Genomic DNA, 13,399 nt, shown 5'->3' with positions numbered 1-13,399 from the left:
TTGTTCAATAGAATGGTCTTAGAGCAAGTGAATGGATTCAGGCAATTTAGAGTGATTTTCAATGCCAAGGTTTGAAACCCAAAGAATCTTTTAGCCAAATTAATCTTGCATTATCAAGAAAATTAATTAAACAGAAATCTCCATAACTGAGTTGTCAAGGTTTTATCCTATATAAAATTTGGATTTGTCAGGCTGAAAATTAGGAGCCCTCACTTAGCAGGAAAGTACATAAGGGAAGCTATTCTTTAAAGAGCTGCTCTTGTATTGAAATGAAATCTTTGCTTGGAATCACTAACTTAAAGTCACAGCATCCCAACCTGCACATTTGTTGTGCTTCTCCCACATATCAGTGGCCTTTTATGCTTTATCCTATTTAACCCCACTCAATAGAGATTAATCCCATTATTTAGATGAGAAAACTGAGGCTCAGAGAGGTTAGATAATTTGCTCAGGTTTACCCAGCTAGTTAGTGACCAGGTCTAGACTCAAACCCATTTTTTCCCCATTACATCACCTGTGGTCAACGTCTGCTATCTTTGCCTGCCTAGCACTGTAGAGAATTTCCTTTGAAAACCACCCCTCTCTCACTCCCCTGTCAATGGGCATGTGACCTAGGCCTAGCCAATCAAAACACCATATCCTCTTTCCCTGAAATGAGTTCATGACACATACGCAGAGCTTCTGAGCCTCAGCACTTTGACTTCTGCTAGAAATTTGGCTAAGATACAGCATGTGTGCTAACATTGCTAAGCCAGTAGGATGCAAGAGAGCTTCCCTGAGCATGAAGCCACCATAGAAAGAGGGGACACAGATGAAGATTTCTTTTTTTTTTTTTTAAGATTTTATTTATTTATTTGACAGAGAGAGAGACAGCCAGCGAGAGAGGGAACGCAAGCAGGGGGAGTGGGAGAGGAAGAAGCAGGCTCCCAGCGGAGGAGCCTGATGTGGGGCTCGATCCCAGAACGCCGGGATCACGCCCTGAGCCAAAGGCAGACGCTTAACGACTGCGCCACCCAGGCGCCCCACAGATGGAGATTTCTATCATCCTTTGAGAATCTAGAGCAAACTCTGCCTGAAGCCAGAACTTCCCTGGAATTTCAGTCACACAAGCCAAAAAGCTTTATATTTGTTTAAGTGAGTATGGGTTCAGTTTGTTTCCCCTTGTAACCGTGAGTTTTTGTTAATACATCACCTTCAAGACTATCCAGTCTTATTATTTCATTTTACAGAAAATGAAACCTAGAAAAGTTAAGTGACTTATCCAAGCACACCCAGCTAGTTTGTGGCAGGACCAGAATTAGAATCCAGGTCTTTGCTTTGGTTCAGGGCTCCTTCTACACAACATTGCTTCTTTCTTAAAAAGGCTGAGGAGTGGAGAAACTTCGACGTAGAAAAATAGGATCCACCTGACAACTGGAGATCAATCAAGTCATCTACACTGCCTCCGAAGTGGTATTTGTAGGTCAGGATGCTTCAGTCAGAAAGCCAGGCTTACAGTCACCAAGTATTGATTTCAGTGCTTTTCAGGAATGCAGTAACCACGGGGCAGAGGTCCATTTCAGCTTCCCCGGCAAACAAGAATACCACTTAACTCCATGTTGTGAACATATTCTTTCCCTGCCTCTCACCTGGTGGGCAACAAACCTTCACTTGCCACATTTTCTGCAGGAACTGGACACAGTAGCACTTCTCAGACCTAGGGAGCTCTTTCAACTGAGGTAAGGATGTAAACCCAGGGGCCTTTAGGAGTAGAAGAATGGGAGTTCCTTTGTGTCGTGCAATGTGAGGGTCCCTGCAAAGGGCTCCCTGCCTACCACCACCCAACCCCAAAACCACTCTGGGGTAGTGTCTGACATTCCAGGGATAGGAAATGATTTCTTGGGCTTAAGCTTTGTCCTGCTCACTCTGGCCTGCCTGCCTGTGCCCTTGAAAGGACTCCTTTGCCTCCTTGAACTTCACCGGTTGGCATTGCTAATCCTGGGGGCTGAGAGACCGGCACGGTGTTTGCCCCAGAGCCCAGGTCAGGGCATGGCTAGGAGAGGACTGAGAAGCCTGAAGAACTGGAACGCCACAAAGTCTTGCTGCCACACTGGCCTAGAACAGCACTGCTAGGGATGCCTGGGTGGCTCAGTAAGCAGCTGCCTTCAGCTCAGGTCATGATCCCAGGGTCCCAGGATCAAGCCCCCCCTCCCAATTCGGGTTCCCTGCTCTGCAGAGAGCCTGCTTCTCCCTCTCATCTGCCATTCCCCCTGCTTGTCCTCGCTCTCTCTCTGTCAAATAAATAAAATAAAATAAAATAATCTAAAAAAAAAAAAGAAAGAAAGAACAGCTCTGCTACTCTGCTGGTTACTTGCTCCCCTCCGCAATTTGTCTGAACACTGTTTGCTTCAAGCTCCTGCCCTTCGTCCCTCACCCCAGCTCTTCCCCAAATCCAAAGGCTTCCACCCTGACAGCAAGCAAGCGTGCGGGGCTGGGGAGGTGAAGGGGCTGGGGGCAGGGAAGCAGGGGGCACTGCCTAGGCAGGGCAGCTACAACAGCGCTTCCTTGACGTGTATTGAATTCTAGAAATTCATAGGAACTTCGCATTCTGCTTCAAAGTCTCTTCCGATGTTTTCATATAAAATACCATTTGAGGGGCGTCTGGGTGGCACAGCAGTTAAGCGTCTGCCTTCAGCTCAGGGCATGATCCCGGCGTTATGGGATCGAGCCCCACATCAGGCTCCTCCTCTATGAGCCTGCTTCTTCCTCTCCCACTCCCCCTGCTTGTGTTCCCTCTCTCGCTGGCTGTCTCTATCTCTGTCCAATAAATAAATAAAATCTTAAAAAAAAATACCATTTGAAATTACTTAGAAGTTATAATACTTATTTCTTAAAGATTTTATTTATTCATCTGACAGAGAGAGCGCACAAGCAGGGGGAGTGGCAGAGGGAGAGGGAGAAGCGGACTCCCCACGGAGCAGGACCCTGGGATCATGACCTAAGCTGAGGCAGACCCTTAACCGACTGAGCCACCCAGGTGCCCCAAGAAGTTATAATACTTGACTTAGTGGGGTTTTTTTGTTTGTTTGTTTTGTTTTTTGTTGTTTTTTTTACAGGGGCAACTGCGTGGCTCAATTGGTTAAGTGTCGGACTCTTGATTTCAGCTCAGGTCATGATCTCAGGGTCATGAGATTGAGCCCCATGTTTGAGATTCTCTTTCTTCCTTGCCCTCTGCTCCTCTCTCCCCTTCTCTCTCTCTCTCTCAAAATAAATAAATAAATATTTTTAAAAAATAAGTAAAGGGGGGTGCCTGGGTGGCTCAGTCGTTAAGCGTCTGCCCTTGGCTCAGGGTGTGATCCCAGAGTCCTGGGATCCAGCCCTGCTTGGGGCTCCTCCGCTGGGAGCCTGCTTCTTCCTCTCCCACTCCCCCTGCTTGTGTTCCCTCTCTCGCTGGCTGCCTCTCTCTATCAAATAAATAAATAAAATCTTAAAAAAAAAATAAGTAAAGGGGCTCCTAGGTGGCTCAGTTGGTTAAGCATCTGTCTTCGGCTCAGGTCATGATCTCAGGATCCTGGGATCCAGCCCTGGGTTGGGCTCCCGGCTCAGCAGAGAGTCAGCCTGCTTCCTCTGCCCCTACCCCCAACTTGTGCTCTCTCTCTGTCAAATAAATAAATAAAATTTAAAAAATAAATAAATAAATAGGGGCGCCTGGGTGGCTCAGTTGGTGAGCATCTGCCTTCAGCTTGGGTCGTGGCCCCGGGGTCCCGGGATCGAGTCCCACATCTAGTTTCCTGCTCAGTGGGGAGTCTGCTTCTCCCTCTGCCCCTCCCCATGCTCATGCGTGGGTGCTCTCTCTTTCTTAAATATATTAATAAAATCTTTTTAAAAGTAAAATAAATTTAAAATAAATAAATAAAATAATTTTTTTTTACAAAATATCAAGCGAAATTGTCAGTTTTATGATCCAGGAAGATGTGCCATTTTATTCTGTGTCTCCAACTATTACTGGCACACTTCACTTTTCTTTATTTCTCCTTCCTTCTTTTTTTTAAAGATTTTATTTCTTTATTTGCCAGAGAGAGAGAGAGAGCACGAGCACAAGCAGGGCGAGCAGGAAGAGGGAGAAGCAAGGAGCCCAATGTGGGACTCGATCCCAGGACTCTGGGATAACGACCTGAGCTGAAGGCAGAGGCTTAACCGACTGAACCACTCAGGCATCCCTATTTCTCCTTTCAACAAGTATTTATAAAGCATTTATACTATTGAGTAAACAGGCCAGATCCCTGGCTACGGGAAACCCACAACCATACTTTTGTTAAGGTGCGGAAACTGGAAAAGGAAGAGTCATCTAGAGGAGGGAAACCAGAGGTAAGAAATACAGAAACGGGTCATCCACAGACTGAGAATGAACCAGCAACGTCTCGAGGATGGGATTATTGCATTCTCACATCCAAGGGCTTGTCCAGAAGCTAACTCAGGTACTTTCTTCCCAGATAGGCAGCCTTTCCAGGATTCTCCCAGTCTGTCCATAGCACTGCCATCAGCTCACTGCGTAAGTCAGGAACTTGAGTCATCCTCAAGCGTGTCACCCCACCTCCTACCCCATACTCACATATCTGATTAATCATCCGGTCTGGAATGGATTCCACATCCATTCATTCCTTTCTATCTCCGCTATCCCACCCTGGTCAAAGTCACGGTCATCTTAAGCCCAGGTGACATGATAATGACTCTGTAACTATTCTCATGTAGCAGCCAGTCTGTGATTTTTTTTAAGATTTTATTTATTTATTTGACAGAGAAAGAGACAGCGAGAGAAGGAACACAAGCAGGGGGAGTGGGAGAGGGAGAAGCAGGCTTCCTGCTGAGCAGGAAGCCCGACGTGGGGCTCGGTGCCAGGACCCTGGGATCACGACCTGAGCTGAAGGCAGATGCCCAACAACTGAGCCACCCAGGCGCCCCAGTCTGTGATTGTCAGAATGCAAATCTGATCATGTCATCTTCCTGTTACCATCCAGATGCTCCTCCTCCTTTTTAAGATAAAGGCATGACTCGTGATGTGGCCTGTAGTGTCCTGCGTGATCTCCCCTTGTCTGCTCTCCAGACTCATGGTACTCTGTGTTTCACTGTTTCACTCTTTCTTTCTCAGGACCTTGCACAGGCAACGGTCAATGCCTGGTAGGCTTCCCGTCATCCCCTGCTCCCGTCTTTCTGGCCCCCCTCCACCTACCCCACATCCTGCATCTTTTACACGCTCACTTTTTCTTTTTTTCTTTTTTACATTCTCACTTTTCAATGCTCATTTCTTTTTTTTCTTTAAGAGTTTTTTATCTATTTGAGAGAGCAAGAGAGTAAGAGTGTGGGCGGGGGGGGAGCAGAGGGAGAGGGACAAGCAGACTCCATACTGAGCGTGGAGCCCAACACAAAGGTTGATCTCAGCACCCTGAGATCACGACCTGAGCTGAAACTAAGAGTCAGATGCTTAACCGACTGAGCCACTCAGGTGCCCCTCAGTGCTCATTTCCAACATGTCTTTTTCCAAAGAAATGCCCATGACCCTCCCCCTATAATTAGGTCAAATCTCTCTGTACTTTTCATTGGAAGTACTTATTACAAGTTTAATTAAAGAACCAATTATGCGCATTTGAGGAAAGCCTCTAACATGGTATATACAGTAAAAGAAAAAGAAAAACAGGGGAAAACACACAAAAAGCAGAGACCATGCATGGAGACTAAAACTTCAAAAATGCTCTTTTTGTTTTCCTCAGAGAGACCAGGGAATATATTGTAACCAAGAAATAAGAACTAGCCAAAAAGAAAAAAAAAAACATTCAGAGAAAACCAAAAAGAGTACTTTGAAATTAAACGTAATACTGGAAATGAAAAATTCATGGAAGAGTTAGAAAACAAAGTTGAGCAAATCTCCCAGAATTAGGAGAGAAAAGATGAGACAATCATGGCAGCAGTCCAGGAGACCCAACATCAAAATAATGGGAGGGGCACCTGGCTGGCTCAGTCAGTAGAACACGCTACTTTTGATCTCAGGATTGTGAGTTCAAGCCTCGTGTTGGGCATAGAGTTTACTTTAAAAAATAATAATGGGAGGGGGCCTAGGTAGCTCAGTCAGTTAAACGTCTGCCTTTGGCTCAGGTCATGATCCCAGGGTTCTGGGATCGAGCCCCACGTCAGGTTCCCTGCTCAGTGGGGAGTCTGCTTCTCCCTCTCCCCCTGCTTGTGCTCTCTCTCTCTCAAATAAATAAATAAAATCTTCAAAAAAATAAAAAATAATAAAAAATAATAATGGGAGTCCCAGAGAGAGAGAACTGAGGAAAAGAAGGAAAGAAAATCATTAGTGAGGTAATGAAAGACAATTCCTCAAAACCGAAGAACATGGGTTGCAGTTACTACATACTGACGGGTCCGTGGGATGCCCAGACCAGTGAAAGAAAATAGATTTACATCAAGCAACATCACAGGTAAATTTCAGGATATTGAGATTAATGTTCTAGAGGGGAGGGAAAGTTACATACAGACACCAGGAATAAAAACGGCTTTGGACTTCTAAACAGCACACTGGAAGCTTAAAGGTGATGGAGTGATGTCACCAAAAATTTGAGGGAAAATTATTTCAAACTAGAATTTGACACCCAGCCAAACTACTAATCAAGTGTGAGGGTTGTCCCCCCAAATTTATTTTCCATGCACTCTTCTCAGAAAGCTACTAGAAGATACACTCCACCAAAAAAAAAAAAAAAAAAAGGCGAGAGGGGGGTAGTTAAGAAAGAGGAACACACAGATGAAGAAAACAGGAGAATCAAGATAAAAGAGAAGAAAGGACTCTCCAGGATGATGCTGAATGGGGATCCTAGGAAGAGAGCTATACAATAAGCAAGCAGAGAGGGGAACTGGCATACTACAGCGGGTCATAAGGCTCTGGAAGATACCTTTTTGGGAAAGGTAAACTGATCGTCTGCCTTATATGTCTGCATATTTGAGAAGAGACTTAAAAACTAATGAGGAGCCGGGGAGTAATTGCCAAAGAATCTATAGAAAACCGAGCAGATGCATCTGTTAACTATAGACAAAATGAACAGTTGCTTAGGGAAGGAAACGCAATCGTAGTTTACTACATGAATGAGCTGCGAATCTGTGCATACCATTTGTATAGACAGGCATAATAAAGTTGTTTGTTTGTTTGTATGATTTTGTTCTTCGGGTTTTTTTTTTACATTAAAACCTCATATAAATTACTGATGATAGACACCCAAACGACAGCTGGAGGTGGGTGCACTAAACAGGGGGACAGGAAAGGTAATAATTTAGGGGAAGGTTTAGGAGAGGTGTAGATTCCCCCCTACAGCCTGGATCCTTAGCAAGAGGGAAATGTCTGCCCAGGAGGTGGGGCTTGGCACAGCGCTCTGTACCTGCGGAGTCAGGAAATAAATGAGCATCTCAGACGCTGGGCACTCAGTCCAATACTGCTGTGTCCTCCCACAGGGAGTGGGGAGGAACCCTGTGGCTGTGGCTTCTAGAGCCGGACTGCTTGGATTACAATCCCAGACCTGCCACTTACTAGCTATGTGGACTTGGGCAAGTTCCTTGATTTTTCTGTGCCCCACTATCCTCATCTGTGCAATGGAATGACAGTAACAGGATTATCATGAGAGTTAAATTAATTAACATGTGCAATGTGCTTAGAAAAGTGCCTAATGCAGAGTATAAGGGCTAGCTATTTTATTGCATGGACAATTACATAAACATTGCTTATTAAACTTGCCAAAATTATAAAATAACCAGACTGGGAGAATGGGGTAGTGAGAAGGATATATGTATATTTGGGAGGCTAGGAGGAAAGTTGGATTGCCACTTTCCTTTCTTTTTCTTTTTTTTTTTTTAAAGATTTTATTTATTTAACAGGGACAGCCGGGCGAGAGAGGGAACACAAGCAGGGGGAGTGGGAGAGGAAGAAACAGGCTCCCAGCAGAGGAGCCCGATGTGGGGCTCGATCCCAGAACACGGGGATCACGCCCTGAGCCGAAGGCAGACGCTCAACGACTGCGCCACCCAGGCACTCCTGGATCTCCACTTTCTATAGTGGGAAGTAAGTAAATAATCTCTGAAAGCAAAAGGTCAACCATAGCAATACAGGGGGGTCTGGCTGGCTCAATTGGCACAGCATGTGACTCTTAATCTCAGGGTCTTGAGTTTGAGCCCATGTTGGGCTTTGAGCCTACTTAAAAAAAAGTAGCATTACACACTTATTTGGAGATATGAAAATAAACACCAACATGATCAGCTAAATTGGTGAAAGTGGTTTTCTTTCTTTCTTTCTTTCTTTCTTTCTTTCTTTCTTTCTTTCTTTCTTTTTTAAGGTTTTATTTATTTATTTGACAGAGAGAGCAAGAGAGCACAAGCAGGGGAAACAGTAGAGGGAGAGGGAGAGCGAAAAGCAGGCTCCCCACTGAGCAAGGGGCTCCATGCGGGGCTCCACGCAGGGCTCTATCCCAGGACCCTGGGATCATGATCTGAGCCGAAGGCAGAGGTTTAACATCTGAGCCACCCAGGCGCCCCCTGAAAGTGGTTTTCTTTGGAGAGGAAGAAATGGGCAGAGGGAACATAAGCAGCTGTTCTTCATAACAAATTCTATGACACTATATAACTTTGTAAAAACTGAAACTAAAAAAATTTACTGTATGACTAGCTATTTAATATCCCCATCTAGAATGCAAGGTCCCAGAAGGGATAGCCTCAGTCTGGTTGGCTGTCTTTTGTATCCTGGCACCCTGGGAAGGCCAGCAACTGGAGGTGTGTGTTAAACTTTTGTACAAACACATCTTTAAGGGCATGTATGCTTTGAGAAGACTTACTGAGTTGTATAGAACTTTGGACAAGATAATCTTTGATGTCTCTGCCAGTTCTACGATTTTTTTTAAGATTTTTAAAAAAAGATTTATTTATTTATTTGTTTGTTTGTTTATTTATTTATTTAGAGAGAAAGTGTGTGTGTGCAAGCAGGGGCAGGGACAGAGGGAGAGGGAGAGAGAGGATCTCCAGCAGACTCCCTGCTGAGCTTGGAGCCTGACAGTCCTTGATCTCAGGACCCTGAGATCATGACCTGAGTGGAAACCAACAGGACCCTGAGATCATGACCTGAGTCAGATGCTCAACTGATTGAGCCACCCAGGCGCCCCTCTGCCAGTTCTATGATTCTAATCTACGTTCCTCCTTATCTCAATTTCTCTTAACACTCTTGTTATAGTCCAAATTCTTGTTTTACTTTTAGGCCTACATTTTCAAGTGAATGGTTGATTCCCATTGCCTTCATTGTTTTTATGAACCTCCTTGGCAACCAGGAAACTTACTGTCCCATTATTTTTCTGAAACTTCTCTCCTCGGTCAGAGAATTCTTTCTTGCGAAGATCATGTCCTTTCTCAGTCTTCCTCTACTTCTTGCATCATCTAACACGGTAAAGGGCTTCCTTTTCTTGAAGCTTTTCCTTCCCGTGGGCCTCTCCCAACCTCCAGCTATTACTTCTCTGGCTTTTTCTGGCAACCTCCTGTTCCAGACTGTGTCTCTGGGCTTCCTCATTTGTCTTTCTGTCATTCTTTTCATGGCTTTAGTATCAGCTTTGGTCTGTTGATTGAATATCTAGCCTGAGCTCCCAGACTCAACACTTATGTATTTCTAGCCAGAGGACTCCTTCATTTATATGACCCATAATCACCTCCAAGTCCAGTGTTTTTTTTTTAAGATTTTATTTATATATTTGAGAGAGAGAGAGAGCATTAGAGAGAACACTAGTCGGGGGAGGGCAGAGGGAGAGGGAGAAGCCGACTCCCTGCTGGGCAGGGAGTCCTACCCCAGGGCTCAATCCCAGGACCCCGAGATTATGACCTGAGCCGAAGGCAGATTCTCCACTGACTGAGCCACCCAGGGACCCTTTCAAGTCCAGTTTTAAACTCCATAAACAATGAGGAGATTGGCTTGGATGTAAGGAATAGTCCATGATAATGGCAGGTAGTATTTCTGTTCAGATCTGTTCTCGGCTTTGTCACTGTGCTACTCAACTGAGCTTCCGCAGACTAACTTAGACTGTTTGACCAGTTAAGAGACCTTAAGAGAAGTCCTTTTTTTTTTTTTAAAGATTTTATTTATTTATTCAACAGAGATAGAGACAGCCAGCGAGAGAGGGAACACAAGCAGGGGGAGTGGGAGAGGAAGAAGCAGGCTCCCAGCGGAGGAGCCTGATGTGGGGCTCGATCCCATAACGCCGAGATCACGCCCTGAGCCGAAGGCAGACGCTTAACCGCTGTGCCACCCAGGCGCCCCCTTAAGAGAAGTTCTTAACTCTTTAAGTCTTAAAGTTCCTTCATTTGTAAGTTATTCCACTTACAAAAATGTTTTCCAGCTTTAAAAGAAAAAGCTTGAAAAACATTGGCAAGTAGATCAAATCACTGGCAAATATCAAAAGGCTGCCAAAGCTCTGGAATTCAAGACCAACTACAGCTTAGGCCAAATTTTCCCATCCAACATTATGCTTCTTAGCATGACCATAGGAGATGATATAGCAGTATGGTTAAGAACATAAGCTGCTGAGGCACCTGGCTGGCTCAGTTGGTAGAGCTCGCGACTTTTAATCTCAGGGTCATGAGTTCAAGCCCCATGTTGGGGGTAGAATTTACTAAACAAAACAAAAAAACCATATGTTCTGGATCCAGTTGCTTAGGATAAGAAGAAGTCTTCATTATTTACTCCCTGTGGGGCCTTGAGCAAGTGGCTTGGCTTCTCTGACCTTCAGTTTCTTCATCTATAGATGGGGTTAGTAAGAGCAACTACAGGGGCGCCTGGGTGGCTCAGTTTGTTAAGCATCTGCCTTTGGCTCAGGTTGTGATCCCAGGGTCCTGGGATGGAGTCCCGCTTCGGGCTCCCTGCTACTCGGGGAGCCTGCTTCTCCCTCTCCCTCTGCCTGCCACTCCCCCTGCTTGTGCTCTCTCTCTGTCAAATAAATAAATAAAACCTTAAAAAAAAAACACTTTAAAAAAATAAAATAAAATAAAAAAAAGAGCAACTACCTTGTTGGATTATTGTGACAATTAAATGAACTAATGCATATAAAGTTGTTAGACAAAACCTGACACATACTTCGTGTGATTAGCCATGTGACCCAAGGCCCAGTACTCAATCATTCTGAGTTTGGGTCTCTTAATCAGCACAATAGGTATAATAATAATAACTATCTTCTAAGGTTGTTTTGAGGATTTAATTAGCTTATTTATTTATGAGCTTTCTATTTTGAAATAATTTTAAGCTCACATTGAAACTGCACAAATGGTGTAGAGAGCATAAAGATAAACATAGATCAGCGGAATAAAACAGCGTCAAGAAACAAACAAATGGGGGCGCCTGGGTGGCACAGCGGTTAAGCGTCTGCCTTCAGCTCAGGGCGTGATCGAGCCCCACATCAGGCTCCTCCGCTATGAGCCTGCTTCTTCCTCTCCCACTCTCCCTGCTTGCGTTCCCTCTCTCGCTGGCTGTCTCTATCTCTGTCAAATAAATAAATACATAAATCTTAAAAAAAAAAAGAAACAAACAAATGATCAATTAATTTTTGACAAAGGGGCCAAGACAATTCAAAACTGAAAAAATTGTCCTTTTCGCAAATGGTGCTGGGACAACGGAATATCCACATGCAAAAGAATGCATTCGGACTCCTATCTCACACCACACATAAAAATTAACTGAATATGAATCATAGATCTACATGTAAGAGCTAAAATTATAAAATTTTTAGAAGAAAACATAGGAGAAATCTTTGTAAGTTGGATTAGGCAATGATTTCTAAGATTTGACACCAAAATCATAAGCAATAGAAGATTTGATAGGTTGAACTTTTTTAATTTAAGATTTTATTTATTTAAGATTTTATTTATTTATTTATTTATTTGACAGAGAGAGAGAGAGAACAAGCAGGGAGAGCAGTGGAGGGAAAGGGAGAAGGAGGCTCCCCGCTGAGCAGAGAGCCCAATGCAGGGCTCGATCCCAGAACCCTGAGATCATGACCTGAGCCAAAAGCAGACGCTTAACCAACGGAGCCACCCAGGCGCCCCATAGGTGGAACTTTGTTTAAATTAAAAACCTTTGCTCTCCAGAGAACCCATCAAGAAAATGAAAAGATAACCCTAAAAATGAAAGAAAATTTTTGCGTATCAGGTAAAAGGGCAGAACTCAGGGCACCTGGGTGGCTCCGTTGGTTAAGCGACTGCCTTCATCTCAGGTCATGATCCCGGGGTCTTGGGATGGAGCCCTGAATTAGGATCTCCTGCTCTGCGGGGAGTCTGCTTCTCCCTCTCCCTCTCTGTCAAATAAATAAATAAAATCTTAAAAATAAAACAAACTTCCAGAACTCAATAATAAAAAGACAACACAATTTTAATATAGGCAAAGGATCTGAATAGACATTTCTCCAAAGATTTTATATATATATATATGTGTGTGTGTGTGTGTATGCGTATATGTGTGTATGTGTGTATATTTTGAGGACGAACCTCAAAAACATGCTAAGTAAAAGAAGCCAGTCACAAAAGATCACTATTGTATGTTATTAATTATAAGAAAAGTCTAGATCAGGCAAAACTATAGACTCAGAAAGTAGATTAGTGGTTGCCAAGGGCTGAGTAGTAGGAGGTAGGAGGAAATGAGCAGTGAGTGCTAATGGGTACAAGGTTTCTTTTTGGGATGGTGAGAATGTTCCGGAACTAGATAGTAATGATAATCGCACAACTCTATAAATATGGTAAAAATCATTGGATTGTATACTTTAAACAGGTGAACTTTGTGGAATGCAAATTATATCTCAATAATACTGTTTAGAAATAGTACAGGGGCACCTGGCTGGCTCAGTCAGTGGAGAACATGACTCTTGATCTCAGGGTTGTGAGTTAGAGCCCCACGCTAAATGTAGAGATTACTTAAAAATAAAATCTTAAAAAAAAAAAAAAAAAAAGAGGAGTGCCTGGGTGGCTCAGTTGGTTAAGTGTCCAACCCTTGATCTCAGCTCAGGACTTGATCTCGGAGGCAGAAAAAGAAATAGTACAGAGAGTTCCCATGTACCTTTCACTCACTGGGAACTTCTTACTTGACAATAGCAGAAAAATCAAAACCAGAAATTGACATCGGTAATTTTAACAAAGCCATAGACAATGCTAGGATATTACCAGGGTTTAGAACAATACCTGGCACACAAGTGAACCTTATACAGGTGGAAGGACATTATGACAATAACAATGATGAACATAATAATGATCATAGTGAAATTTCTATTGTTGCCAGACTGATTGGTTGTTTTCAGAGCATGCCATATTGGTTCCTCTTTCAAAACTCCATCTCTAGCAGTTTCTACCAGTTGGGATTCCTTTTTCC

The sequence above is a fragment of the Ursus arctos genome, unplaced genomic scaffold, assembly GCF_023065955.2.
Source record: "Ursus arctos isolate Adak ecotype North America unplaced genomic scaffold, UrsArc2.0 scaffold_24, whole genome shotgun sequence".
Lineage (NCBI taxonomy): Eukaryota > Metazoa > Chordata > Mammalia > Carnivora > Ursidae > Ursus > Ursus arctos.
This window is presented reverse-complemented; position numbering follows the sequence as displayed.